The 27,824-nt window shown below is 44.7% G+C and overlaps 1 protein-coding gene across 3 annotated transcripts in view; it reads left to right on the top strand.

The window, feature by feature from the left end:
* The first annotated feature begins 10,645 nt into the window (after positions 1-10,645).
* The window catches only part of RAB9A (RAB9A, member RAS oncogene family), a 79,084-nt gene continuing 61,905 nt past the window's right edge, over positions 10,646-27,824 (top strand). Inside the window, exon 1 of one of the 3 annotated variants that reach the window (XR_011284063.1) lies at positions 10,646-10,775. The gene's annotated coding sequence lies outside the window, so the exon portion shown is untranslated. The remainder of the gene's footprint in view (positions 10,776-27,824) is intronic. The other 2 variants (XM_069639142.1, XR_011284062.1) reach the window with 2 other exon arrangements.

Raw genomic sequence — 27,824 nt, 5'->3', positions numbered from 1 at the left:
AGGTGAGCGTTACAATACTATTAGGATTTTGTGTTATCAAGATAATTATCTCACAATGCCAGAAAACTGCAAAGAAAGCCATAGGGATGACGATCATGATTGATGTCAAACCAGGATGGAAGCCCAGAGACCTGACAGATGAAGAAATAAGAGACTTTGTGAAGGCCAGCGAACATGCGCCAGAAGGAACAAAGTTTGTATATCCCAGGAAACGAAGAAAGTATGAAGGAAAATTGATCTATTGCAGCCCAAATGGACAGTGCCAGCTAATGACCTGGAACAAAGATGAACCTGTAAAAACAGCAGGAAGTTTGAAAGGAGTGATAACAATTTGGACTCCAAAGAGACACTCCTTCACACCATCATGTACAAACCCAGAAGACGAAGAAATGGATACAGAAGAACCAAGCAAGACGAATCCAAAGGAGGAAGCAGAAGTGGTCGATGAACCGACCAGAGGGGGGAGTGTAGAGGAGGTCCCAGATATGGCCTGCACTCCAGCCACCCATTTTGAAGTACCAGGAACATACACACCGAGATATGTGACGTATGATGAGCAAATAAACCAGCAAAGAGCCGCACTAGGGCTCTGCCCAGTGCCCATCAGAAGAGCAATACCCACTGAAGTGCCAATAACCAGACGGCCATGGCCAGTACGGTACCCATTGAGACAACAGTACCAGCAGCTGACACGAAATGAAGACTACTTACAAACTGTCCCTGAAGAGACCCAACGGGCCTTAAGTGAAGGCGAATGGTGACGACACAAGGGCCCGGACAGACGTACAGATGAACGAATCGACAACCAAAAGCGGACACGCAAAGACGAAATGTAAGGAATAATGATGTTATGGACTTAGAAGAAGAAACAATGTTGAAATATAAAGAAACTTAACCATGAAGTAGGATGAAAATATGCAACTAGCTAACGCCTGTAAATAGGCTTGGAACGCAAGAAGCTAATAAAACAGTGCGGCTTGCTACGCTTAGTAGAAGAATAGAGCGGCAAGCGCCAACTATATGTCTACCTCAATGAAGCACATGATATAAGTGCGAATCCATTTTACAAGAGCAGCATTAAGCCCAGGATAGTAGGGGTCAAACAGGCCAAGATTCATACTGTAAGAGGATTCAATTCAACACTACAGCTAAGTCAATGCCTAGTCTGGGATACTGAATGGAAACCCTTATTGATATATCTTTATTATGTCCAGTTCATGCGTTCTGGATGACTACCGCTATATAACACCCCTCTCTTAGAATCCCCCTGACCCCCCTGAGCCAAGAAGTAGTTCTGTTTTGCAAGTTAAAAGGTTTATTTGATAATTTAAACAATATATATATATATATCACGCTTTATAATAAAATAATTGAATATCACACTGAATCTGAGCAGTAATCAATAATGGATAGTCTGGCACTAGCACACTTGTGAATAGGAACAGAAGAATAAGGTGGTAGAGAATACTTTATATAAATTCAAATGGATGTAATGTTGAATGAAATGCAATACAGAAAATACTCAATATGATTTCAACAAAACAATGTAATCACTTTTCTCTGGCAATCCCCTCCCCCCTTTATGCAATGCAAGGAAATGGAAGGAAAGCACACAGTTCTCAGAAATGCAATCAACTGTAATTCAGTTCACCCCAGCAAGCTTAGACTACAGAAGTTGGAAACACAGGCCCAAAATGCTTTTATATGTGCTGGCAATGAAGTGAAAAATATGCTAAAATGCTTTTAATTCCCTCTAGAGGTTCAGGGTGAGTGGTATCAAGTTAATATTAGTCCAGGCTCACTCTAGCAATGATTCAGGGATGGTTCTTAAGAGGCAAACGAATTTTTAGCAAGGAAACTAAGGAAGCTTCTGTTTTCACACGTGGAGAAATTTGCAAATCGCGGCAAATTCGCGAGTGCGTTTTTCGCGATTGGGGCAAAACTATAGGGAATTGCGGTTCTAGGTTTGTTGAAAAGCTGAGATTCTAAGCTTTCAGAGGAAAGTTACTGCAAGTCTCTAGGACAAACGGTCACGGAGATATGAGCGATATGGTAAAGGTCGTTTTTCAGATTTGAAAATTTAAAGTTCAAAAAGACAAGTGACAGCTAGCAACTAGAAAATGACAGGTGACAGCTTTACAAATGACAGGTGACAGTTTTACTCAAGTTAAAATAGCTTGCATTAGATTATTTTAACTAAGAGATTGGTTCTGCACAGTCTGCTAGGTACTCACAATGTATTTTTGAAATAGAATGGGCCTCGCCACGGATCTGGTCAGGTTTTAGACTGGACTCTGGTCTGGTCTCTGCACTTCACAGTGATCTGGGTCAGCTCTCTGGTTCTGCTAACAGTGGTCTGGGTCAGCTCTGCTCTCTCTCTGGTTTTGGATACTGCTCTGCTTTCTCTGGGTCTTTCTGCACAGCTTTCTCTGGAGATTGATGGATTTGAAGTCTGGATCTCTGGATGTGGTATGGTCCGGCAGAGCGCGTTGCAGCAAATGGAATTGAATGTCCCTATCTGTCCTGTCTGTCTGCTTTTATGTGTTTTGAAACTGGGTGTGTGTGCAGCATCACTAGGCTCTACCCCTCTCCACTTGTCATTGGCCACTTCCTCCTCTTCCCCTTGATTGGGGGAATGAAATGAAGTGTCATCATGATGAGGTCTGTTTATGGTACAGAGAACCCACCCCTGTCAAATTACACACAATCTATATTTTGACCCAAAAGACATATTTGCACAGGTACACATTTGTTTAAAATTACATGCACCCATCACATATCACAGGAGGTATACCCTGTCCAAATCTGCTCTTCCTGGGAGCTTGCGTTCAGAAATGGCAACATATTTCACTTTTTGGTCAGGTTACCAATATCAGATTCTTACTCAAATTTATACACATGTGCGCAAGGAGTATGGACATTACTTGATGAAGTGTCAGATTTTTAACATGCATACATTTTAAGTAATACCCTCTTAACTGCTAGCTTGCCCCCAGATCATGCCACCGGTTCTAAAAACCTCTTAAAATGTGGGCAGAAAAATCACAAGAATTATGGTATCATTTAAATAATTATTACAAGTCCGTACTATGAGTTATTCATCTTTTTCTAAAACCATATTCTGGCTACAGGGGTGTGTCTTTTCAGGTCACATGGTACAGAAACCAGTCTTTCCACTTTCTTCAAGCTCAGCCTCTGTCTCCAGTTTCTCCCCCTCCCAGTTTCTGCCAAGAGGAAGCCATTTTATTACCCCTGCAGTAAACCATCTGCCTGGGCCCTGGAAGGCCCATTGTTCAAGAGGAAGCCATTTATGGCCCCAATAATAAAATATTTGCCTGAGTCAGGACAGGGCTTTGTTCAATTTCCTGCAGAGCCCAGGTAATTCAATCAGAGAAGTGTCATATCCCTTTTGGTGGGAGCAGCAAAATGCAGGTCGGCCTGGGAACACAGCTGTTGTGCAAGTCTCAACTCCTGTCGGGGGTAGCTGGTGGGCAGAATTCAATTCCTTAAGTCACGCCCCAGCTAATGTCACTTTTAGTTACCCAGTTTTCTGCATTCAAATAACATGAACCATTTTTACATATGCAGCTAGAATGCTGATTCTAAGTTTAAAACTATGACATTTAAACAATTGCAACCTATGTGACACTCAAAAGTAGGTCACTCATTTCTTTTAAACATTTAGATTTTTAGTGTCTTTCAGTCCAAATTTACTTAAACTGCTGAAATCCACAGCTCAGCGAGTCCTGTTATAAACCTTCAAGTCACTTCAGAATATAACTTTACATTGGATCCACCTCTCAGTAAGTCTTTCTTTGGCATGCTTTGGGTTCATCTATTCAGTTTTACACATATAAAAAAATCTGGTGTGTTTTAAAACGCCGGCTTTCTGATAGTGGTGAGTACTGGTACTGCACCCATTTTTGGGATTTAAGAAAATGAATTCCCCACAATTCTAGGTTGCTTTTGGCAATCAGCATTGCCATTCCCAATGGTTTCAGGCTACTGTGTGGGTAGTCCAATGGTGGTTTTAGGCAGTGCCCTTCTGTGCCCATAACATTGGCAAAATGGGTGGCAGCCTATTCTTCATCCACTTCCCTGGTCATTTTCTGGGAAGCTCTGGCCATCATGATGTTTTCAATGCCAGTACTGCACAGTTTTTGAGGCATGGCTTGGATGCATGGGTAAAAACATCCCACAATACTCCAGCAAAAGCTAGAAGAAACAGCGGAATCGAAACTTAGCAAGAATCAGCTCATGCCTCAGAATTCGAGGTCAAACCAAGGAGGGGAGGAGAGCGACAACTTCGAAGAATCAAAACTTAAGAGCATAGCAACCTGCCCCGTGAAGGTCGAGATAAGGAGGCCCAGACAGGTGGCGAGGCCGAAGGGAGAATCAAATACGCAAATAGAAGGAAAATGAAGCAGATTCACAGTGTACTAACACGTGACCAGCAAGGCGTGAAGAGGTACCAACGTCTGATGTCACCCAAACCAGAGGATGCCATAACTTTTCCTGATAAGAAGCTACAGTTTCGAGGCCAAACTCAGCCAACTAATTGACATATAGCCCTAAAGTACTGATTGATGGAAGGGAGGCAGGGTGAATCTTGGGGCATACCGCATCTTGGTGACCATTCTGCCTGCTGCTAATTAAAGTGGAGATTTATGCCTAGGGGTGTAACTGACCCAATCACAATGGACCAAATAATCTAGGGTCCTATAGCCAGTAGAACCAATGAGACGTCGTACTTGTAGTGACGTCTAGCACGAGTGATGTAGAGGGATGGGCGTAGACGCCCACCCGATAAGAGTTATCCAATCCTCGCACTCCGTTACCATATACAGATATAGCACCTATACTTAAGTTATCTTTTTAACCAATAGAATTGCATGACAAACTTTTGAGTGTTAAACGTCAATGATGATGAGAATTTGCTATAACTATTGCTGTCTGAATGAAGATTACGGGAGTTGAAGCGAGATGGGCGATCGCATCACTGTTGATTTCCATTGTTTCCCCGTTTTTTGTACTTGTTATTAAACGGACTTCCCTTTGCCAAACCATTGAGTTGTCCTTATTGATTGGTGTTGGAGTAAGAGAATCCCGCACCCCATCCACCTCAAGGTGCAGCTATCTCGTCTTAAAGTACTCGAGGGTGAGCTCTGATCCCATGGGCCCGTCAGAGGTTGCTCTGCCCTCCTGTACAGGGACAAAGACTGATATGCAAATGGATATTCCTCCTTTGTGAAAAGTACAGCGAGCAAAAAGCGATGGCTGGACTCTAAAAGTGGGAAAAACCCACAGAACAGGTTATGATGCCATGTTCTTTCTAGTGAGGGGTGCTTGGTACCTTTTTTGTACCTTTTTTGAGTTGGCAGTTAGTTGACAAGTTGTCCCACTGAGCTTGATCATAACCCTGGGGAGTGGCTTCCTCCGAGTGTTTGACAGCTGAGAACTAGGTCTGCCTCCTGTCACAGTCTTCAGCTACAACACAAACAGACTCATTTTGGGACACTGAGAATGCTAGGATCCCTTGCTGATTGTTTAAATGTGTCCCTCTTCAGCACACGAGTGAAGCTGCTGCATCCCCCATGCACAGCCCCCACTCACTCGCACAAGTACTAGAGCAGTGTCTTCTGATTCTGGAACAGGTCTCTAAAGTACAGGCAAGTCCCAGTTCAGTCCTCAGGGAAGCCTTTCATAAGCTACCCCATTCTGGTGTAGCAGCAGCGCCCTATTTAAATGAATCTGTGGCCTTTAAAAGGCTACTATGCCGCCCAGCTCAGTGGAGCCTTTTATTTTACATGAGTTGCATCGGCCTCTTGCACACCAGCACAAAGAGCTTTTTAAAGGTCCCTCCATGCTTGTGTGGCATGTAAATTATGTTAATGTGGCATCCCGGGCAATCGCCCAGGTCGCCCATGCCTAAGGCCTGCACTTCCTTAATACTCGGAGGTACAGACACATAAAAATTATCCGATTTTGTTACCTGTTAACAGTGAAATTGTTTCATCAGAGTCCTGCTAGAAAGAAATCAACTTTTTTGTTGAAACAAGCAATCTGCCTTTCTAAGAAGGGACGTTTGTTTTTATGAGGAGCAAATCGTAATATATTTTTCTGTTTTTCGGGGGTGGGCTGCAAAGCTCACAGCTCTTCCGTTGTTTAGAGTGGTAGGTATGTGCAGTGCATGTAACAGACAAATCCGAGCAGGCATATTAACCCTTTGTTCAATCTAACTGGGAATGGGAAATTCTGACCCGTAGGATACAAGTATATCTCTGCAACTGGGACATTAACACCCTTGGCTATATTACAGGAACTCAAATGTACTTTTATCTCTTATTTGATTCATTTTTTATTTGAATTTTTATTTTAGTAGAATTATTTGAGTACCGATTAGATGTTGAATTTTTAAGTTTTGGCTCCACGAGGTGGTGGTTTAGTTACCCTCTGCATGTGAGCCAAAACGAATGCCCTAAATGATGACTGGGAGATAAGGGTTGGCAGAGGCAGATATAGAGTCTGGTTTTTGTTTGGCTGAACTGTCTTTTGTCTTGTTATCTGCAGTGAAAAGGTTTTGCATTTGGCATTTTTCATATTAGCAAAAGTTATTTTAGGATCAGACAGCAGGCGACCGTTGCCAAACACAGTCAGCCATTGCTGACTTTCACCAATGTCCAAACCAACCACGGTTGCCTATCCCCAAGCCAATCGTTGCCAACCATGGCCCACCATCCGCAATCATAGCCAATCATTGCCAAGCATCCCCAATCATGGTCAAGTCTTGACGATCATGGACGGCGATTGTGGACCATGGCCGACTATAGCCATGTGATGAGCCAGTAAGGTTGCTGCGTGGGTTGAGTCCCCACCAGAGAGATCTGAGGATCACCTCTAGCCTTTTATACTTTCAGGGTCTATCAAAGACCTTGAAATTATATGAGGATAATGGTCAAGGTGTATTATTGTAGTGGCAAGAGTATATTTAGTTTATGGAGGGTGTTTTGTCAAAGATGTGACAGAGACAAAGACAAACACTTACAATTCCAGCACCCAATGTGGCATCCTGAAAATCATTAGGTATCGGGTAATATTGTCCTTATATATAATGTCGCCATACATATAGTCGCTGGGAAACGGCATAGGTGACATTATATACGGGGACAATATATGGAGTAAATTGGAGCGGGTGTTGAGGGTGTGTCCGCCGTTCGCTTAGGAAAACAAAATGTCAGGGGTTGCAGGGGTGTCCTCCGCATTTTCCTTATGATAATGTTGCCGCAAAAAAAAGGCGTCATTCTTGCATGGTGAAAATTTTGCGCTGACATTATTACATGGAACCAATCATCATGGAAGGGATAAACACATGTTATAAGTATAATCCCCTCCTCTGGAACACCACGAACCACTGGGGCACCTTTGAACTGCATTAATGGATGCATGCCAATGAATCTGTTTTTACATACTGCCTGCTGCATGCATCTCCTTCTTAACAAATGTATGATATACACAGCCTGCCTATAAACTAGCTAGACTGGTAATATTGATGTGGAGAGGATTAATAGACTTGCTACAGTAATCTGCATGTGAGCAGGAGTAGGTAACATTTTTATTTTATTTATTTCAAATATTTTCATGGTGAAACATATTCTAATGAGGCCTCACAGCGTTGAAAATATTGACAGCTTCCACGGCCGGAATAGGAACTGTTCCATTTTTTAAGAGCATCATTTGGTATGGCAGACTTTGTTAAACCAGGGGATTACACCAAGAACTGCACTAGAAGCAGCTAACATACTTTAACAAACTTGTGGCAGTGGGGCTTCAAAGGGAAGGCTGTATCAATCCTACTCACTGACAAATAATTTGGCAAGGCTTCTGTATTGAGCTGCACAAAAGAGGAATACATCAGTACAGTACTCAACTCATGCACATCTTCTGAACTAAGGACGTGAGACCAAAGGACATGCAGGAGAGAAGAGGTGGCACTTTACAGCAGCACAACATCTCACTTATTTCCCGACTCAGGGTCTGTGAGCCTAGGCCATTGTAAAAGGGAGGCAACATAATGCGTGTCAGCTGCACTCATGCACCAAAGCAGTATCCCACTCATGTTCTGAATTTAGGGCTTCTTACCTACAGATGTTGTAAGTGGTGAGAAGCACAACACGTATGCCTGCTGTGTCCATGTTTCTGCAGAGCATACTGTAGTGCTGCGCTCTAGGTTGCCCGCGTTGCTCCGTCCCACGCCACGAGGGCACGCCGCTTGTGGTGCGGGGAGGAGTGTGGTGGTGTTGCAGGGCACTGCACAGAAAAGCGTGGAGCGGCATGCAGAGGTTGCTTCCATGGGCATCTCCTGCTTGTGGAGCAAACTACACTATTCACACCAGCTGGGTGTCTTAGCACCATAGAGACTTTATGAAGAATAATACAGTATATTGTTAACAATAACAAGACTATGTGCTTTCTTTAAGGAAGTCAACTATATGTGTAGAAATGCTCATTTCTACACATATCTCTCAGGCACATTACCTCCATGTTCCTCTCCCTTGTCCCAGTACCTACTTTTAAGGTATCAGCCTCTTTGACATAAACCCTTTAAGTGTTGGCATATGAGGAGGGCCACACAGCTTGCAAACTTAATTGGTGCTGTAAACACACTACTGGTGTAATAAAAATGCTGAAGCCAGGTCTGCTTTCAGCCATTTGATTTATAAGCAGTTGGTGTTTCTTTCATTGAAGTCCTGTTAAGAACAAGCATTGGCAAAGCCAACAGTTTGGCATGTGTATAATATTAGGCACTTGCTGGGCACTGCTTAGATGCCCAAGTACTTGCACCTGCAACGATCTATGGCCAGTTAAATACAATATGACTGTGCTTGGCAAGTGCCTTTCCCATGCCTACACAAAAGCCCAAACTGTTGACATTGCTAATCTTGTTCTATCAGTGTGCTCTATCTTGTCGATGTTCCTGTTGCGGTCTGTCACAGACACACCATGTACCCACCGACTTTCCTTAAGTATGTAGTTGTTTCTATTTGTGCCTCTTTGATGAAAAACTGTATTTGAAAGGTTGCATTTCTTGATTTATGTAAGGAATCTGTGGCTGTATATGAGGACGTATCACTTTGTTGACATTACTGCTCACGCTCTTTCTTAAATATAGCATTTTGATAAAAAAAAGTGTAGAACCCAACGGTGGACGTCTTATGTGGTGTGTTAAGGCCCCTCAATCAGGAAGATGGGAGAAATGCACAAGTGTGGTTCATAAACTCAGATGTGGCACCAGGGAATGTGAAGCTTCATATCTTGACCTGCTGGAGAACAAATGGACACAGTGGCATACCGAGCGGAGGTGCTGGGGGCACGCTGCCCCAGGCTCTTTTGAGAGCCTGACTGGAACTTTTTTCAGTGGGCCCCCTCTCCCGTTCGGCACCTCAATGAGGGGGTCCAACGGGAAAGGTGTCCCGCTGGCAGGACAATGTGTGCTGAGCAATTCCTGGTCAGCACGGTCATTGTCCTGACAGCAGGACACCTTACCCTTTCCGAAACAGCAGAGGGGCTCTCAAGTTGCTCTTTGTGAACAGAGCATTTAAATGTGAACCATTAGGCGCTGATGGGAGGGAGGGTGGGGACTATTATCAGGGAGTTTTGTCCCTTTAGAAATGGGAATGGGAGGGAGTGATCAGCAGTGGGAAGGGTGCATAATGCTGCAGGCTTTATGAAATAATGACTATGGCTTTAACCAAGAGGGATTTGTTAGGCTCACATTCATCTGCATGATGCTATTGTGACTTAGCATGCAGGATGGAGAGAATAAAACTAAAGCCATCCTCTTATTGCTCAACATATTTCTATGATGATGTATATAGTGTAAAGTTAATTATGAAAGGGTAGTTTCTTATGTAATGTGCTTTGCTTCCAAGGCATTGCTATAGAGTATAATGTAAGCACATGAAATGTAAAGGGAAACCTTAATACATATCTATATAAATTAAAGCTGTGAAGATGTGCTCAGTTGATTAAATTGTCAACATCCTGGTTTCACCATTTAACCCAAGTGTGTGATCCTGGGCAGATCACCACACTGTGTCTCATCTGCAGGTCTGTGATTCACTTCAAAGCGTATGTGTTACTATATCATGCTGTTATTTTTTTAAAAAAAACCTGACTATACAGTTGCTCCATATATAACAATAGTGCAATTTATGTATTTTGCACCACAACATTATTTGGCATTTGCCATACTTATGGCAACGTATTCTAAAGTCACTTACATTGTGTATTTTAGTATCAAAGACTGATGATGCCTCTGTCCATGTCGTTTTCAGTGAAGTAATTTCTGTTGGTGCAATCCATATGCAAATTAGGAAATGTGTATGTATGTTGCCCCAGAGCGCCTGGACAGAGCTCTAATAGATGAGTTCCCTGCATTTGCAAAGATTCTGCAGTCTTATTTTTTTGTTTTAAAATGCCATCTGCCAAAGTAGATTGCGGCAGGCGGTTTGTTTATCACAACAACGGAAGCAACACGCTCGGTGCTCTGCTGCTTTTGTCTGCGACAGCTCCGAAGAGGGGCGGTGCTAAGGCTTAATGCAGCCAATCAGCGATGAGCCGAAGATCAGGGGATACCGGATCTGTATGGGATACCAAATATTACAGAACACCGCCATGTTATTTGCAGTCCTGAGCGGCAGCTCCAGCGGCGAGAAATAGAAGCAGGAAACGACTGGACACGTAGAAGGAGATGTTGGGAGGAAACGAAAGAAAGGGTTAGTGGAAGGAGTGTGTTTGCTATTTACTGGCGTGGTTGATATGGGTAGTTTCGGGCACCAAAGTTTCGCGACGTTAATGTCAGGTGACCTCACAGATACAGCGTCGGTTACTCGGAAGTGACTAGTTGTAGGAATCCCTAAGAGTAACACCCTTGGTTCTTTCAACCTTGTACGTGGGTTCACTGATTGTTTACCCAAAAGGTATGGTTATCTGACAGCTAGCTTCTCCTGCCACCCCGTCTTGCCTCGACATAATGAAACTGGCAGCCGATGCCAGTCCCTCACTGAAAGGAGTCACATGCCTTGTCCTGGATAGGATGTCATAGGTTTGCTGCTACCCCTGCGTGTACCCTGGTTTTGCACAGCATCACATGTGCTTACATTATCCCCGTTTTATGCTTTAATCTCGTTTCCACAACTAGGGGACTTAACTGTCTGCAGCCCGCGCTGCACTTACATTTAACATACGTGTAAGTACTGGATTTGACACACTGACTCACCTCTACCTGTAATCCTGATTGTTATGTGCTTACCACTAGTTCGGCAGTAGCCCGTACTACGAGGTCTAGCTCTGTAACATGTAAAAGCGCCCTGGTGCCTAAGGGTTCGGCATGCTTAATAAATGTAAAAATAAATCCTTAAGTCATTTCTTGCAACATATCCGCCTTGAGACTGGTATCTTGCCACATCTCGCGTTTACCTGCTCCAGCCTCTCTTGTTCGGACTGCTTGGGCAGGCTGCTCCCGCCTCCCACACGTAATATAGTGGGCAGGCAAGTTTCGCAACACTTCCTGGTGTAACCTCGTTTGGCATAACTAAAACACTCCCTTAATTAGGCTATTCGATAGACCCAAAATAAAGTGTACACATCTGCTTTTAAATGTGCGTAATGGCTTGCTCGAGGCTCAGGCTTGGGTCTGATATTAATACTTACCACTAAATCAAAGCCACATTGTCTTCTTAAGTTTGACTTCCAAGAGAACTCATAAGTTGCTGATTGTGTCTTTGGCTGCGACTTGATGTGGGATCCCATGACAGACTGCTGTTCATTTCTGGCCCGACTTCTGCTGCTTGCTGCACGTGACGAGCCGGTTATCAATGGTTCTTTCCTTCCCCCCCTGCCCACCCCTCCCCATCAGATGTGATTAGTGCTAGTATGTTCTCTGTGTATTTTCAGCTTTTACACCGACCTCTCTAAAAAGAAGCGGAAAATAGATTTCAGAAAAAGGCCCGTGCAGTTGGCTTCATAGTGGTCTGTGAATGGCTAATATAATAAACACGAGGCTACAGTTTGAGCGTCCAAGCCACACCCAGTTTCAATAACCTCTGGGATGGCATTGAGTCACTTTTGCAATTTCGTCAAGGTGCATTTCCCAGGAACAACTTGTCTTCTGTCTGCGATTGTTCATTGGGGCGAAGCTTGAATTCTGCACAAGATGGAATACAGCAGTTAACTTGTCCTGTTAACAGAAGACGTGCACGTCTTGGTTCAAAACAGGGGTGTAGTCAGTTTATCAGATTACATTTCTATGTCTTGGTTATTGAGGACACTTCTGGTGATCTGAGTGCAGCTCCTCTGTGTTTTAAAAAAAAAAACAAACATATTTTTGTTAGGTGGGGTGGGGGAATCTGCCAGCTTTTGGCTGTTTCAAGGCGCTTAGACACTGTATGCATGTTTCGGATTTATAACACGCAAACACATCTCACCACTGATGGGGCATCAAGTCGCAGAATATGAAATAACATACAGCATACAACTAAATACTAAGTCGACCTATATCGATTATCTGGGGAAAAGCAGTGTTTTCAAAGTTTCTCCTAAAAGCCAAATGATCCTCCAAAAATCGATAAGGTAGAGGCAGATTACACAATTTAGCAGCTTGAACGGAAAAAGCCAACCGCCCACTTCTGAAGTTTAAATTTAGAAACTTTCAGAAGCCCCGGGGAGGAAGATCTAAAATGTCTGTTGGGGACATAGGGCCTCATTAGGACCCTGGCGGTAGCTGTGCCCTTATTAAGGGCACGGCTGCCACCGGTCATTAATTTTTACCGGGTCTATGTAATGGACAATTACCGGGTCATGCCGACCTTGGCGAACCCGGTAATTGCCCGTTCCATGGACCCGGTAAAAATTAATCCCCCATTCCCATTGAGCCCAATAGGGCTCAATGGGAATGGGGGTGATGTTAATAACGGGCCCGTTGTTAGCATGCTTGTCCCCTCGCGGGACCCGCAAAGGACGCCTGGTAAAACCAGACGTCCAGAGCCGGTCCCGCTAGGGGACCTCGTAATAGGGCGGTACTGGGTTAACCGCACTGGCACCTTTACCGACACAGTTAACCCCTTACTGCCCTCCTCGTAATGAGGCCCATAGTGACTGAAACACCTGTTCAAAAAGGAGGGTCCTTTGTGATAATAGGCCTGGAATTCAATGTGCTTTATTACCAGGGGCCAACTCGAACAATTCCTGAGAAATGTGATCAGACCTTTTTAGGTGAAAAATAATCCTTGCAGCTGCATCCTGGATGATCTGCAATGTAAGGATTTGTTATTGAGGCTCAGATAGACCGAGTTACAATAATTAGTCTACCTGACTCAACGCAAACACGTTCATCAATTGCACCTTTGCAGGAAAGGCAAAGTAGCCCAGAAATATTTTCAAATGAAAAATAACAGCTTCTGGTGAGGTTCACAAATCAGTTTAGGCCTGGGCAGGTCTGACTCCAACCAGATGCCTAGTTTGCAAACGGAGGATGAGGGGATTGTACAGGGACCAAGAAAGGCTTGGCCAATAGACATCTTGCCCAGTCTGTTCATTATGAATAAAGACTTCAGATGACACAGAGTCAACATAGGAAGTGAATCCTATTTTAATAGAGCAGATATTTGTCTGCTTTCTGGATTTTTACTTGCAGGCAATTGGAATCCAAACAGTTTTTTAACTTGTACGATACGATTTGTACATTTCTCCATATCTGAAGCCTCTGGTTTACCCAAGTGGAGAATCGGCAGTGTCATCGGCATACATAAAGAAAACTAACCCTGCTAGGTGGATTATGTTGACCAAGGGTCTCCTTTATTGATTCAATAGAATCAATGAAGATCCTTGGGGGGGGGGGGGGGGGACTCCACATGAAATGGCTTTCAGAGAGGATCAAAAAGGCAGCAGAAACACCAGTTGTGTTCACTTTGTTAAAAAAAAAACATTCCAGGCACTGCCTTCAATACCCAACTTGGATAGCTTTTCCAATAGGATTTCGTGGTTGACAGTGTCGCAGGCTGTAGGCAAATCAAATGGCTCTAAGGCACCTGATTTTACAGTGTCAACCCAACATCTGAGATCATCCACTGCTGTCACCACCACTGATTCCATATTGTGGCCCAGTTGGAAAAATGCCTGCACGTTGTCCAGCCAACCGGAGGTGCCAGCAGTGTTGAAGCTGAGAGGTAATCTGTGCTTCCATCAGCTTACTGATATATAGTGCTGAGACATTGGGCAGTCATTTGTGTGGCCACTGGTATTTAGTGTGGCCTTCTTCAGAAGTCTCACTACGGCAAGCTTGAGAATCTGCAACTATCCCTAAAGAAAGTGCTATTTATGATCTGACAAATATATGCTAGGATAGAGACTCTGAAATCTTTTATAAGCCATGTGGGACAAGGGTGAAGCGGTGTCCTTGTAGCAGGTTTTTCAGACATAAGCTTTAACAGGGAGTCTTGTGTTTAATAATTGAAAAGAATCAAATATTATTTGAGGATGAGGAATACCCTGTACTTGGCACAAGGCTTGCACAATTGGCTCCTCTATGTCATGCTGGAAATGCATTGGAGGGACAGCGCCTCCTTTTCCTGTAGTCCTTTTTCATGTGTTCTGTATTGTTTTCTGCCCAGGAGTCCATGTGGGAGTCCTGGCAGTGCAGCTCTTCCTATTTTTGGTTTGATGTACAGACCCATGGTATACCCTTAGGGTACCCACGGGTGGGGGTATAGCCCTGTACCCCTAGTGTATGTTTTTGTGTGTGTGTGGCCCACAGAGCAGGGTATGGGCTGGTGACCGTTCCATGCTGAATTTGACAGGTTCTCTGAGTATCCTCCCATTTGGGGATACCAAGGCCCTGCCGTTGTAATCAGTTGATTCCTGATAGGAAACAAGATGGCTCCTGTGGCCTCTTGCTTTCTATTGCCTGTTACCTTGTTTTTCCCAAGGCCTGGGAAACCCTGCCTCTGTCCCTTCCCCCTGACTGGTGTTGGGTGGAAGTTCCATATATGGTATTGTGGGGAAGTCCAGGCCAGACTGGCTGGAGCCTTCCCAGTGACTATATGTTGTGGGTACACCATGTGGGTGGGACCTGGGTGAATGGAGTGGATGACCAATATGCACTTTTGTTATGGGTGTCTAGTTTCTGGTTTGTGACACAAAGACTGAGACAGCCCTGCCCGAAACTGGTATGAATGCAGTGTGTAGTGCTGAATGGCTGGGTACTTGTCCCAATACACATTCACTGTTGTGAGTGTCTGAGAGGGAGGCGAATGGCCTGAATGCACTGTAAGCCTGATTGGCTGCCTGTCTGCTGAATGCTCTTCTGAGTGATTGGTTGCCTGAGTGTGACCCCGCAGAATGAATGAGAGACAGAACAGTATATCTGGGGTCCTCTCACTGCTAGAAATCGTTCAGAAGCTGAAGTCGAAACTGATGCTTGATCTTGACCGCCGAGCCCAAAGAAGAACGTTGACTGCTGTTACCTTCAGCTCAATCTGAAAGCCGCCGTGATGTCGAGACTGATCCGAGAGAGGACCTGGCTAGGAGACCTCTTCCTGAGCTACGAGGGACTATAGTTCACAGTTAAACTTCGCCGAAGCTCCCTGGAAGTCAGACCCTCGACAGGCTGCCGACAGGAGACTGGGACCACTGAGGACAACGAAGAGAAGCACCGGACATTCCATCCACGGTCATCGACCAGGTTTCCCATGTGTGCTATAACCGCTGGAGGCCCGTTGAAGCCGTGTTTCCCAGAAGCGGGGACCGCTTGACGCTGTGCCGCCGACGACCGGAGCCGCAACGCTCCCCCTGATTAAGACACTTTGAATCTAAGGACGCTCTCGTCTGCACCGTCGACCGCTATTGTCCCGCCGGAGAAAGTCAATGCTGCCGAGGATCATCCATGGTGGGTTTCCTGCCACCCGATGACCACAGAGATGCCAAACAACTCGACGCCCTTACTGGGCCAAAGTTCTTCATCGACTCTTTGCGGTAACAAACTATCGACGCTGAGGTTCCCCCATGCCTCATCTTCGCAGGACGTCCATGACCGATCGTCGATGAGCACCGCCAGGACCGAAGCTGATGCCTCAACGCCGTTGTTCACCAATTCTTCAAGAGATCTCGACGATCCGTGGCTCCTGCCTTAAAGGGAGCCGCTCAAGAAGGATCCGTCGATGACCTGACGTCAAACTCTGCTATTCCAGGTACATTGGTGTGGTAGAACTATTTTAGAAGGAAATAAGACTCATAAAAACAATATATGGAATGGGCTTATATTATATCTTTATTTACAGGTTGCCCAGGTGGAGGGGGGGGGGGGAAATCATCACACAGAACTGAACTGGGCCAGTATTCTGCCAATTGTTCTAACCAACTGTTTTTCTCCTATTTCTATTGTTGGTTCCCTTTTTATTAATTGATTTGTGTGATAGTAAGTGTGGTACCACGTAGAACTGTGTATATATTTGCCATTGTAGATTGACTGAGCACAAAGTGAGTTATTGTGATTGTATATATAACCTTGAACCTTAATTATATAAAGAGTTTTCACTAATACAGTGTGTGGACATTCCTTAGTGTGTGCTTGGGGAATACACTGTACTTAAGAACCAGCCTGCATCGCCTGCTGAGAGCCAGACCTTGATTGCTCGCCCACGTTTTGCCAAATGGAGCATCTTGGCTGGCGTCCTCTGTGCCTCTACTCTGCCATATAGAGAGCAGGAGTACAGACACCCCCTCCAGTCTTTACACTCTGAGGGGTTAAACTGATCCCTGATAGTTCTTATTTTTTCCTCTAATGTCTGAGCTAGCTCTTCACATCTTTCTTGACATGAAGGGATGTGCTTTTTGAGCTCTTCAGTTGAATGTAGTTCGGCAAGCATCTTTTTTCTAAATATAGAGTTGCTTCATATACATTTCTTCATCCTCCATGCTCTTTACCTGTCTCGCCAGCTTTTTCCAGGCAAACACATACTCCTTGAACCAAGGTTTGCTGCTGGTCAGATTGGGGTGAATAGTTTTCTCTTTAGCCGGGGCCAACTGTTTTAGCAGCTTATAATGCTTCTGTTCAAGACCTCTAAAAGAGTAGTGGTCGCTACATTGAGAATCTCCCCAGCGATAGACTATGCTTGAAAGAAAAGTCTCTGAAAAACTAGTAATTATGAGATTGTGCCATTTGTGTATGGCCTGCCGTAGGGTAAATGTTTTAGCACTGGCAAAAGTGTGATTTAAATTAATCTTAATGGAGATCTCTGCGTGATCTGACCATGGAAGGAAAAATGGGTTAAAAGTGTCAAGCTCAATGATTAGATCATGGATACAGGCTTGACTGAGTCTTATGTGCCTGCATGATGTTGCCCTGTGAAGAGCAACGCAGGCAAGGGATGCCAGGAAGTCCTTGTTCAGTTAGGAAAGACTCACAACATAGGAAATCAAACAAACTGAGTAAAATAACAAGTCTGATCGCAATAAACGTTAGCGCAATTAGAACAGTGTGTTCTAAAACTCCCAATATTGTTTCTAAAAAAAATATATCCACATATAAAGCCTAACACAACAATATGAAGTGCATTTGTGTGACTAGGCATTAACATTATGAAACATTACATACTATAAGCTGACATGTAGTGAACTGGTAAATGATAACCTGGAATGCAGCAGGAGAGAATTAAATTGAAGTTAAGGTTGTAAAATAATGCAGATCAGGCTAGAAGGACGACACTGCAGGCGGGCAACAATCCATGAGAAGGACCATATACAGATGCTGTCTGGCCCCTTACGCACAAGTGACATGATATTGCGAATATGACATTTAAAAACATGATATGGCATAATCGATCAGGACATTCTCATCTAACGAAGAATTTCATTTTAGTTAATTCAGTCAAAACATTTGGATATGCCTCTTTCTTCAGTGGGTTTCCAGAGGCGGTTAGGGTCAGCATGCAGACCTCTGTGTTTTTGCTCTTTATTTATGGCGATTTTGTGAAGTATTTTGATATGCTATTATCCTCTTAAGCCTCCTTTGCTACATAGACGTTTTCAATTGACTGTTCGTTAACTTTTGTTCTTGGTTTGTGTGGTATTGTGAAAATGTTGGTTAGCACGATTAAAGGGTTGCTCTTTGACATGCTGGACCAAAATGTTTTGCGTGAAAACCATCTTCCCTGCAGATTGTGCCAGGTTATGCTATGGTGATCTTAGGTGGGCTGTGTGTGACTGGCATGTGTTGGGGAGATTTTTACACAACCCTCTGGTGAAGGATGTGCAACCATTTTTCTAACCCAACGGTGAACCAATAATTCCAACCGAACGCGAAGCCAAACCTTTTAGGGGACAGCAATGGAGAGAGCAGGCTTAATTCAATGGAGGATGGTAGTAAAGTTCAGTTAGTTCACATAGGTAACCAAAGAAAGCACCGAACAATGGCATATTGAAAGAATATACACTTCATTAAAGTCACACACTATTTATCAGGTCAAAATATGTACTTTATTTAGAAATGGGACATGGTGGAAGCTTTATATTGCATTGGTCAGGTAGGCCTAAACCACCCCTGCTAGTAACATGCCGTTCCACTACTTGGTTACGGCACTGCAAATGTAGTCTAAGGGAGTGTGGTGGTGGGGGCAGGGAGCATAGGCACTATAAAAAATTGCATTAACTTGTTGATTATGTGGGGGGCGTGGCTTGGTGGTAATGCTGTGAGGATGACTTCCAGAGAAGCTCCTGGCAATCCTCAAATATCCTTGCCTGAAAACATGGACCCAGCTGACACAGGCTCATGAATTACACAAATTCAGTTGTCTGAAGGTAGTCGGCACAATTGAGCACAAACATAATGCTGCTTGCTTGCATCAAGAACGAGCCCACAACGCTTTTGAGATCCCACCGGAGACGAGATGGCGAGAGAAAATGGGGCAGTTTAATTTCTAAAAACACCCAGTTTTGGCAATTTACTATATTTTGGAGGGCGGGGGCACGCTCAAGTATTTGGCTACCATTATTTTACTTGGGTTACCTATTTTAATTTTGGCTAATGGCTGACTGTTGCATGTAGAGGTATGAAACCGCCCCTCAGGTGTGGCACTGCCCCTCATCAAGTAGCATAGGTATGACGCCTCCCTTCATCAGGTACCTTATACCACAATGTATTTCCTTGGGCTCTGGTTTGTTAGAAACCGTTAGTACAATCATTCATAACAATTGATAAAACAACATATTAAAATTCAGAATACATTCAGTTTTCGTGTACAGTTTTCCCCACTTGTAAACCTGTCCATGATTATTTTTATTCCGAAAATTACGAATTTGGAATTTTTGAAATGGGAATAATCACGAATATCACTGTGCAACAAAATGCCACTTTGTGAACCCGCTCCCCCTCCGATCCCCTTACTTACATTTTTGGCGGCACACTTTGCTGTGTGCCGCAGACTCTGTCTCCCTGCGACGCCAGTTCCCTTCATGGATGGGAAACGGCACTGTAGGGTTTATTATTTTTTTCTAACTTGCTTCTATAGGAAGCATGGGGCAACCCCCACTCCCTTTGTTCATTATAATGGCAACATATGTTGTCTGTTCGAAATGTTCGGCTTTATGTAATTTTCGTCAATTTGAACAAATCTACCATTTTGTTTTTTCCGATATTTAGCATAACTCTAAAATTACTAGAACCAACACAATATGTTGGTTGGTTATCACACGTGGACAGTATAGATCCGTCTTTAAAATGTCTACTTTATGAACAAATGTTATCTAATACTTTACATCAGTAATACTTTGCTTTAGTGTCTCTGCCCCAAGGGGTCATTGGAAAGTCTTATTTTGCGTTTTGGAGCTGGATACCTACTTCTCGCTACTTCAAGAGTGTCTAACTTGTTAAATCTAAAACGCATCAACAAGAATTTTTTTTTTTTTGTCCAAAAAGCAAGAATATATTTGAATTTTCATGAAAGAAAAATGTAAATATATTTAACTACGTTTTTTAGTTTCAAAATATTTCACATTGTCAATCAAAATAACTTTATTTCAGAACATAACAAACATTCAACAAAGAATCCGACTAGTCCTCGCATTTTATTTTCATTTTAACACACGGCAATACATCTCATATCACAGTACAGTATATATTTGGCATTGTAGGTGGGGGTGCAAGCGGGAACAGTGATCTGGGAAAACAGTCAATCTGCTGCTTTTGCACCCAGTATTCCTCCATATCTTTGGCCCACACAACATCTCTCAACCAGTGGTCTTTGTTGGGGACATTCACACTCTTCCCTCGCAGTAATATGTATCGTTTAGCAACAAGGCATAGTTTTACAAACGTACTCATGCTGCCCATGGCAGAATCAAATATGTAGAACAGGCAGGACAGTGGGATGGGGTGAACCTCTCAGCCCGTCAATTCCGACATAACAGTGCATACTTCTCCCCAGAAAGGTTGTAATTTCAGGCAGTCCCACAGCATGTGAAAGTATTTGACATCAGGACAATTACATTGAGGGCACGCCCCTGACCCTTTATTAGAGAATAGGCATAGCCTGGCTGGCGTGTAATGAATTTAACACTGAAATGTAGAGTTATGAGACTCTGTGTGTCTGTGGGCACATGTTTGACCAGAGACCGTCCGTGATGTCCAGCTGCACGTCATTTGCCCATTTGGAGTGTACATTGTATTGTGGTGCAGCCAGGTGTGTTGTTTTTTTTTTATCGCCCGAAATAGAGATGACGCCAGACCTCGATTGCCAATCACAGGCAGGGTGTATTCTAGTAATGTCGTCTACAGGCTCCACTGGCAAGTCCACACACTTTTCTTTTACATGCTTTGCGTTAGCCCGCATATTGTAACCATTGTGATGTGCTGTGTGCAATCATTGGAGTGTCACTAGGCTGAATGAAATTGCCTTCATGTGTGGGGAGGAGGCGGTTTCTCCGAGTACCAGAAACTAGCAACCTGCGCCTGTGCAGCCATCCAATACAACCTAAAGTCTGAGGCAGCAAACCCCCCTTTGTCGTGCGGTTGCGACGGTGTGCTCCATTTCTGGTGCACTGCTTCGGAGTGCCCCTGGTACTTACCTATATCGGTTTCTAAGTCTTGAAAGAACGTCCGCCCCAGCCACATCGGTATATTAAGGAATAAATAGAGCAATTTAGGGAGCGTTGTCAGATTATGGAGCGCTATTTTCTCAACAATTGTGATGGGGAAATCGGCCCATCTTCTGAGTTTATCCTGCAGCGGTGTAGTATGCGCAGCGTGGTTGTGTTCATATAGTTCAGGGCAGTGTCTGGCGATTCCCAAGTAACGTTTGGTCATGGAAGCCCACATGAATCCCTGTAGATCGAGGGGCAGGACGGTGGCAACTGTAAGGGGTAAGTGTTCTGATTTATTAGTTAACTCTAAGGCCAGATATCTTGCTGAAGTCTGACATCAGACATAATGGGTTCCAGATGGATAGAGGGGTCCCTTATCTATATTAGTGTCATCTGCATATAACAAAATCATGTCTGGTTCCCACGTCATCCTGATACCCCAATGTTTATGCCGTATTAGATCTGCAAAAGGTTTGATGACAATCGCAAATATGAGGGGTGATGGGGGCACCCGACAGAGCTGCCCACTATCGCAAAGGGTACAGACAGTGTCCCATTAGTATTGACCCTGTTGATCTGGATGTGTATAGAAGATGTAGGGAGTCGAGGAACTCCGGACCAAACCCATATTTCAATAATACAGGGTACATGAACCTCCAGGATACCAAATCGGATGCTTTTTGGACATCCAGAGCGACCGCTTGAGTTGCAGGGTCTATTTGGGCCAGTATATTAAAGAGGCGCCATAGATTCAATGATGAACTCCGACTGGTCGGGGTGAATGATGTGCAACATAAACTGCATCAGTCGTGTGGCCATAATCTTTGCGAATATTTTAACATCTGTATTGATTAGGGAAAGGAGCCTATAACGGCCGCACTGTTCCGCTGGTTTGTTGGATTTTAGCAGGATTGCGATAACAGCTTTGCGCATAGTGGTAGGTAGTGTCTGTGACTTAAGGGATTCTTGCCATTGTAGCATTCTTGCCATTGTAGCAGTAAGAATGGGTCTAGGTGGGTCTTATATCGTTTGTACAATGTACCGTGAGGCAATCGGTGCCAGCGGCTTTCCCAGATGGTAAGTGTTTGATAGCTTGGATGATATCAGAGTGATTGGCTGATCTAGCAGGGTTCTAGCGTCATGGGAGAGTTGACCAAGTGGTAATGCATCTAGAAACCTGTCAATATCTTCTGTTTCGTTATCTGGGGAGCGCAGACCATATCAGATGGGAGTACATTCTGGGAAGTGAGCGGGTCTCATTGACTCCCTCCCTCCCCTGAGCACATCAGAGATTAGCCACATATCGATGCGGGAGGATGAGTGGGGGGCTGATGTCTAAAATTAATAGGATCGATCGTTGCCATGGGTCACCCTCCAAGCATCGACAAGGCTGAGGGAATGCATGCCCCTACTTGTATTGGTTGCCTGTGTTGGCGTCCTCTGAGAAGATGTGGACCTGTCTAGCAAGAGATCGAGGATAGTATTAAAATCCCCTCCCCACATTGTAGGGACCAGCGGATATTGGGCAAATTTATCAATGACTTCAGCATAAAAGTGAGGATCGTCAATATTGGGATCACAATATCTCTCGTCGCGCTAGGGCTCCATATACCATGACATACCTACCCAAAGGGTCAATGTGCACATGTTTGCGCTGAAATCGGAGGGACTTATGTAGTAGGGTCATGACTCCTCTGGCCTGCGTTGAGTATGATGCCTCACAAGTCGCGGAATGCATGTGTCTCTTGTAAATATAACATTTTGGCTTTGTGAATTACGTCTCTTAATTGGATTCCGAAGGCCACGTATATTCCAGCTAAGACACATCATGTTTCCCCCCCACCCCCTTCCCAGCGTCCACAACAAGGGTTTGCGCCCACTGCAACGCCAGCTGTTGGCCTGATGCTTACCATGTGTGGTTTTTTTCCCCTTTAACTTCCCAATTCTGCCCTCCACCCACAACTCTCACCAGACCTGGGAGTTAAAACTCCTCCAATAACATACCCAAGAAAAATACCAAAACCCTGAGTGCAACCTTGCATGGGGTACTGCCGCACTAAGCAACCCGGGTGCATCCCGGTCCTAAACACATAAAAAAATGGATATATGCTCACAACCTTTTTTTTTTTAATTCACCCATTAGTGTATCACATTGCCGTCGGTCGTATTACTGTGATAGAGAGGCCTCCACCCCCAATAAATTGGCTGGCTAAGAAACCTTGACCATGGATCTCTAGGTGATCAGCGTGGAGAGTTCCCAAGAGGTATATAAGTATCCAAAGTATTAGGCCACAGCACAAGTACATTTTTGGCCGTTGCACATAGCTGGTAGGATCCCATCCAGGATTTTCATAGCCTCTCCTGATGGCATAAAAACAATGTTTTCTCATTCCATTCCACTCCACACAGAGCTTATTTGAGTATAGCATGGCTTATTTCAAGTGTCCCTTATGAAGCTGTTTTTTAACCGCCAAAAAGGATTTTCTTTCCTGCTGCACAGCCACCGAAAAGTCAGGGTATATGTGTATCCTGTTTGATCCCGGCATTAGGACCCCTTGTTCGCGGGCCGCCCATAGAATGGCATCTCTGTGCCAGTAGTTGAGAATACGAGCAATGATTGGGCGTGGAGGTACGCCAGGTTTAGGCTTGGGTGCCAGGGATCTGTGGGCTTGGCTTGTTCAATATCGAATTGCGGTGACAATGTGGGGTTGCCAAAAGTGGAAGCAGGGTGTCGTTAATCCATTGCTCTAGGAAGGATTCAGTGTTACTCTCTAGGATCCCTATAATGCGGATATTATTTCGTCTGGATCGTGACTGTCATTTTTCTTCTATACCTATAGTACCCGCTTGGAGAGTCTTTGGTTCAGCTCGGAGGTTGGACACGTCCTCCTCCACTTTGCCCACCCTATTTTCAGCTTTGTCCAGACACTGGTCCGTTCTGTCTATGCGCGACTTAATAGAATCGATGGTGCTGGTCAGATCGAGTTTGCTATGCATTTCAGCAAATCATGCATGCATGCCATCATGCGTTGTGTTTTTAGTGGGCTCGTTCGAGGATGGTTCCTGCTCCATGTCTGCTGCTGCCTACCTGGCTTCTTAAGTGTAGCCTTTGTGTACTGACTCATGGAGCGTTGGGTTTTGGCGCTCCCTTTTGTCATCCTCCCACGGTAAACCGTGGACCCTGCCAGTGGGTGAGCGCTTCTTCAGCGCAGAGTACGCTTTGTAAAAGTCTTGGGGTTTCCTATGTACCACCAGGGGGGGAGAAGAGTTGGAGCATAAGTGCATGAACAGGCAGTAATATGGGAATTCACACGCTTGTTTTATTATTTAGGTTTGGGGTCGCCACCCAGGGCACTCGTAGTCTGTCTGGCAGTAGGTGGAATAGTGTAGGCCTGTCCCAGTTCCCCAGCATCCACAGGTGGTGTCTATGCTGTTCCTGAGATCGCTGTGAGGGCCCACTCGGGCAAGATTGCAGTCAGCATGTAGAGCGTTGCAATAATTGAGATTGGACGGGCCTATCGGGGGGCATCGCCACAGCCTCAACTTGCAATCCAGCCCAGTAAACCTACTGAGCCCAATGACCTAAAGCAAATGATCGAAAAACAATGACCGGTGGGTGTGCAATGGTCCATGAAAAACTTGATGTGATATCACTGTAAGTGTTACGTCTATACGTGCACAACTAGCAAAGGAGGTACTTTGTATCAATGAAGCAGTAGAGCGAATGGGTGCCACTGAGGACCATGTGCAATGTCTACAGACAGCAGTGAACACACTGATGAAGGCTATGAACGTTAAGAGTAAATGCAAGGATCTAGAATCCCGGTTCCGAAGGAATAATATCTGCGTTGTTGGGGCTTCGGAGGATGCACTATCCGGCAGCATGAAGCAGGCGGTAGAGCAGTTATTGAAAGACCTTCTTGATGACCAGCAACTGTCCCCCTTTTTTGCAGTGGAAAAAACACAACGTGCATTGGCTCCCAGACCTAGACCAGGTGATTTCCCACGTCCCATTATGGCAAAGATCCTAAGCTATCAAGACAGGGATCAACTTCTTAAATTGGCCAGGGACAAAAAAGAGCTGCGATTGGGTTCCCAAACTAGCCGAATCTCCCGGACTTTCGGTAACCATTCAACAAAAGCGACGTACATTCACAGGAGTCAAACTGTTACGGGAACGTAATATCCTGTATGCTATGCTGTTCCCGTCACGCCTCCGTTTCCAGTTCCGTGGGAAGTTCTACTTCTTCACGATCCCTGAGGAAGCTGTGAAATTCGAGACCCAGATCGCCTTTCCGGATGGAGTGTGCAGAAGCCGAGGGCCAATTAACGGGTTGACGGCTTCTTTCCACATGTTTATAAGTAGCACTGCCATAATTATTAAGATATTGTACGTATTCAATCACTATAACATATTCAGCTTAGTAACCGCTCAAGCTCAGCCCCAACGGCAACATTAAGCCCCATTGCAATTGCTTGTTGCTTGTTGTTTGTTGGTGTGGTTATGGTAGGTGCGATATTAGGAAGGGAAGATACTACACTGCTGTTTAGGGGGATGGCAGTGAGGGTCGGTGGGAGGGTACTGAATATCTGGGGGAGTACACAGTGTTGTGCAAGTTGCAGAATGGAGCGTGGGTTCCCTATTGGGTTGGCTGAAAATGTTAAAGTTCTTTGCAGGCGAGCACTCAGACAACGATATGGGAGCTGTGGAGTTTGGGGGTCTGGGGCGATCAATTGCCATATAATGGAATGGCATTAATGCAATGGAGGCCAACATGAGTTGGAATGTTGCGGGGCTGGGAAATTTCACCAAGTCACGTAAGATCATGGCATATGTAAATAGACACAAAGTTAAGATATTGCTAATGCAGGAAACGCATGCTTATTCGGTTACATGTTGGGGAGTTGCAGCACAATGGGGAGCCAACAGACCTTACTCCACACCGTCTCGGGAGTCATGACACTTGCCCATAAATCATTGCACTTTATTGAAAAGAAGGTATACATAGTTATTGAGGGATGCTATGGGATTGTCCTAGGCGTTAATGAGGGGGTGGTTAGTGAACGCATATCGCCCGAACATTGATATTCAGGAATATTTTGATGCGTGGCAAGGCTATTGACTGCGTATGTAGGGGTTCCTATTGTCTGGGGAGGGGATACGAATCTAACACTGGACCTAACTCTTGATTGCATAGGTACTACCCCCCCTGACCCCTGGACTCGCTCCAGGGCGGCACGTGCCCTGACAGTCCATATCGCCTCCCTATTCTTGAAGGACATTTGGCGGTTGTTGCATTCCAATGATCTGGAGTGTACGTTTTTTTTCTTGTTGTTGCACGATATGTCCTCTCATTGATATGTTCTTAATATCTTCCTCCTTGGTCGGCAATGCCACAAGTGCTTTTCCCACAAACTTTCTCTCAGACCACTCCCCGGTGGTGTTGACTCTGAATCTGAAAACCCTGTACAAGCGGGGCAGGTCATGGAGTTTTTAACAAGAAGCTCTGGGAGATATTGTCTTTAAGGCAGACATTCGATATTAGATACGACATTGAGACTTATTTCGCCTGCAATACATCTCAGGCTACATCTAAGGGCACCTGGTGGCAGGCGTTCAAGGTCTACTTGAGGGGTATGGCCATTTCCAGAGAAGCAGGAAATCTTACATTGATCAGGAGGGACTTAAAGAAATGTGAATCCAGCCTGAAGGCTCTGGAGACTGAATATGCTCGGTCTCCGGACCCTTCTTTATTAGCAGCAATACAAACTGAGCTGGAACAGTATAGAACCCAGTCTACCCGAGAAGATGGGTATTTCACACACCTGGTAGCGGCCTGCAAATTGCAAATAGGGTGACGGGGAGAGACCAGGTAGAACACTAGCTAGGGTTGTAAAGGCAGAAGGGGGACCAGCCTGTATTGACTGCAGTGTAGATGAGCACGGAGTAGCTAAATGGTTGGACAATGACATCCTGGAGATCTTCTGTGTGACAGTCCACAGGGACCGAGCAATACATGCCTTGCTTGAGGACATACCGTTAACCCAGTTGAGTGCCGGGGCTAGGGACTTAATAAGTAATCCTCTAACGGCAGAGGAATTGACGACTGTGATCAGGGAACTGCCCAAAAGGAAGACTCCTGGTCCTGATGGGCTGTCCTCTGATTTTACCAGGAGTAGTGTCCTCCTAGTTCTGCATCTCTTCAAAGTGTGGGACGAATCTCTTGATAACTTGATACTCCCTGAATCTCTACGGGAAGCTATCATAACTGTCTTCTCCAGCCAAACAAACCAGCCAATGAATGCGGCTCTAATCGTCCCCTCTCATTGATGAACGTGGATCTGAAAATCTTTGCTAAAACATTGGCAAACTGCCTACTTCCTCTACTACCCCACATGGTCCACCGGGACCAGGCTGGTTTTGTCCGTGGCACAGCTACTTCACTTAACATCCAGCATCTATTCAATGTGTTGGCCAAGTTTAATTTGACTGCTGTGACGGTGACTGACGCCAAGAAGGCATTTGGTATGGTCTCATGGGATTACTTGTTTTTAGTACTTGAGGAAATGTGTCTGGGAACTGTGATGATCCGATACTCCTGTACACCCTCCCACTGTTTGTGTGAACTCTGACCTCTCGGAACTAATTGTGTTGGGATGGGACACCCGTCAAGGTTGCTCTTTATCTCCCA

Source organism: Ambystoma mexicanum, chromosome 7q (genome assembly GCF_040938575.1).
Source record: "Ambystoma mexicanum isolate Mex_15411 chromosome 7q, UKY_AmexF1_1, whole genome shotgun sequence".
Lineage (NCBI taxonomy): Eukaryota > Metazoa > Chordata > Amphibia > Caudata > Ambystomatidae > Ambystoma > Ambystoma mexicanum.
Note: the sequence above shows the minus strand (reverse complement) of the source record. Positions and strands in the feature narration are given on the sequence as shown.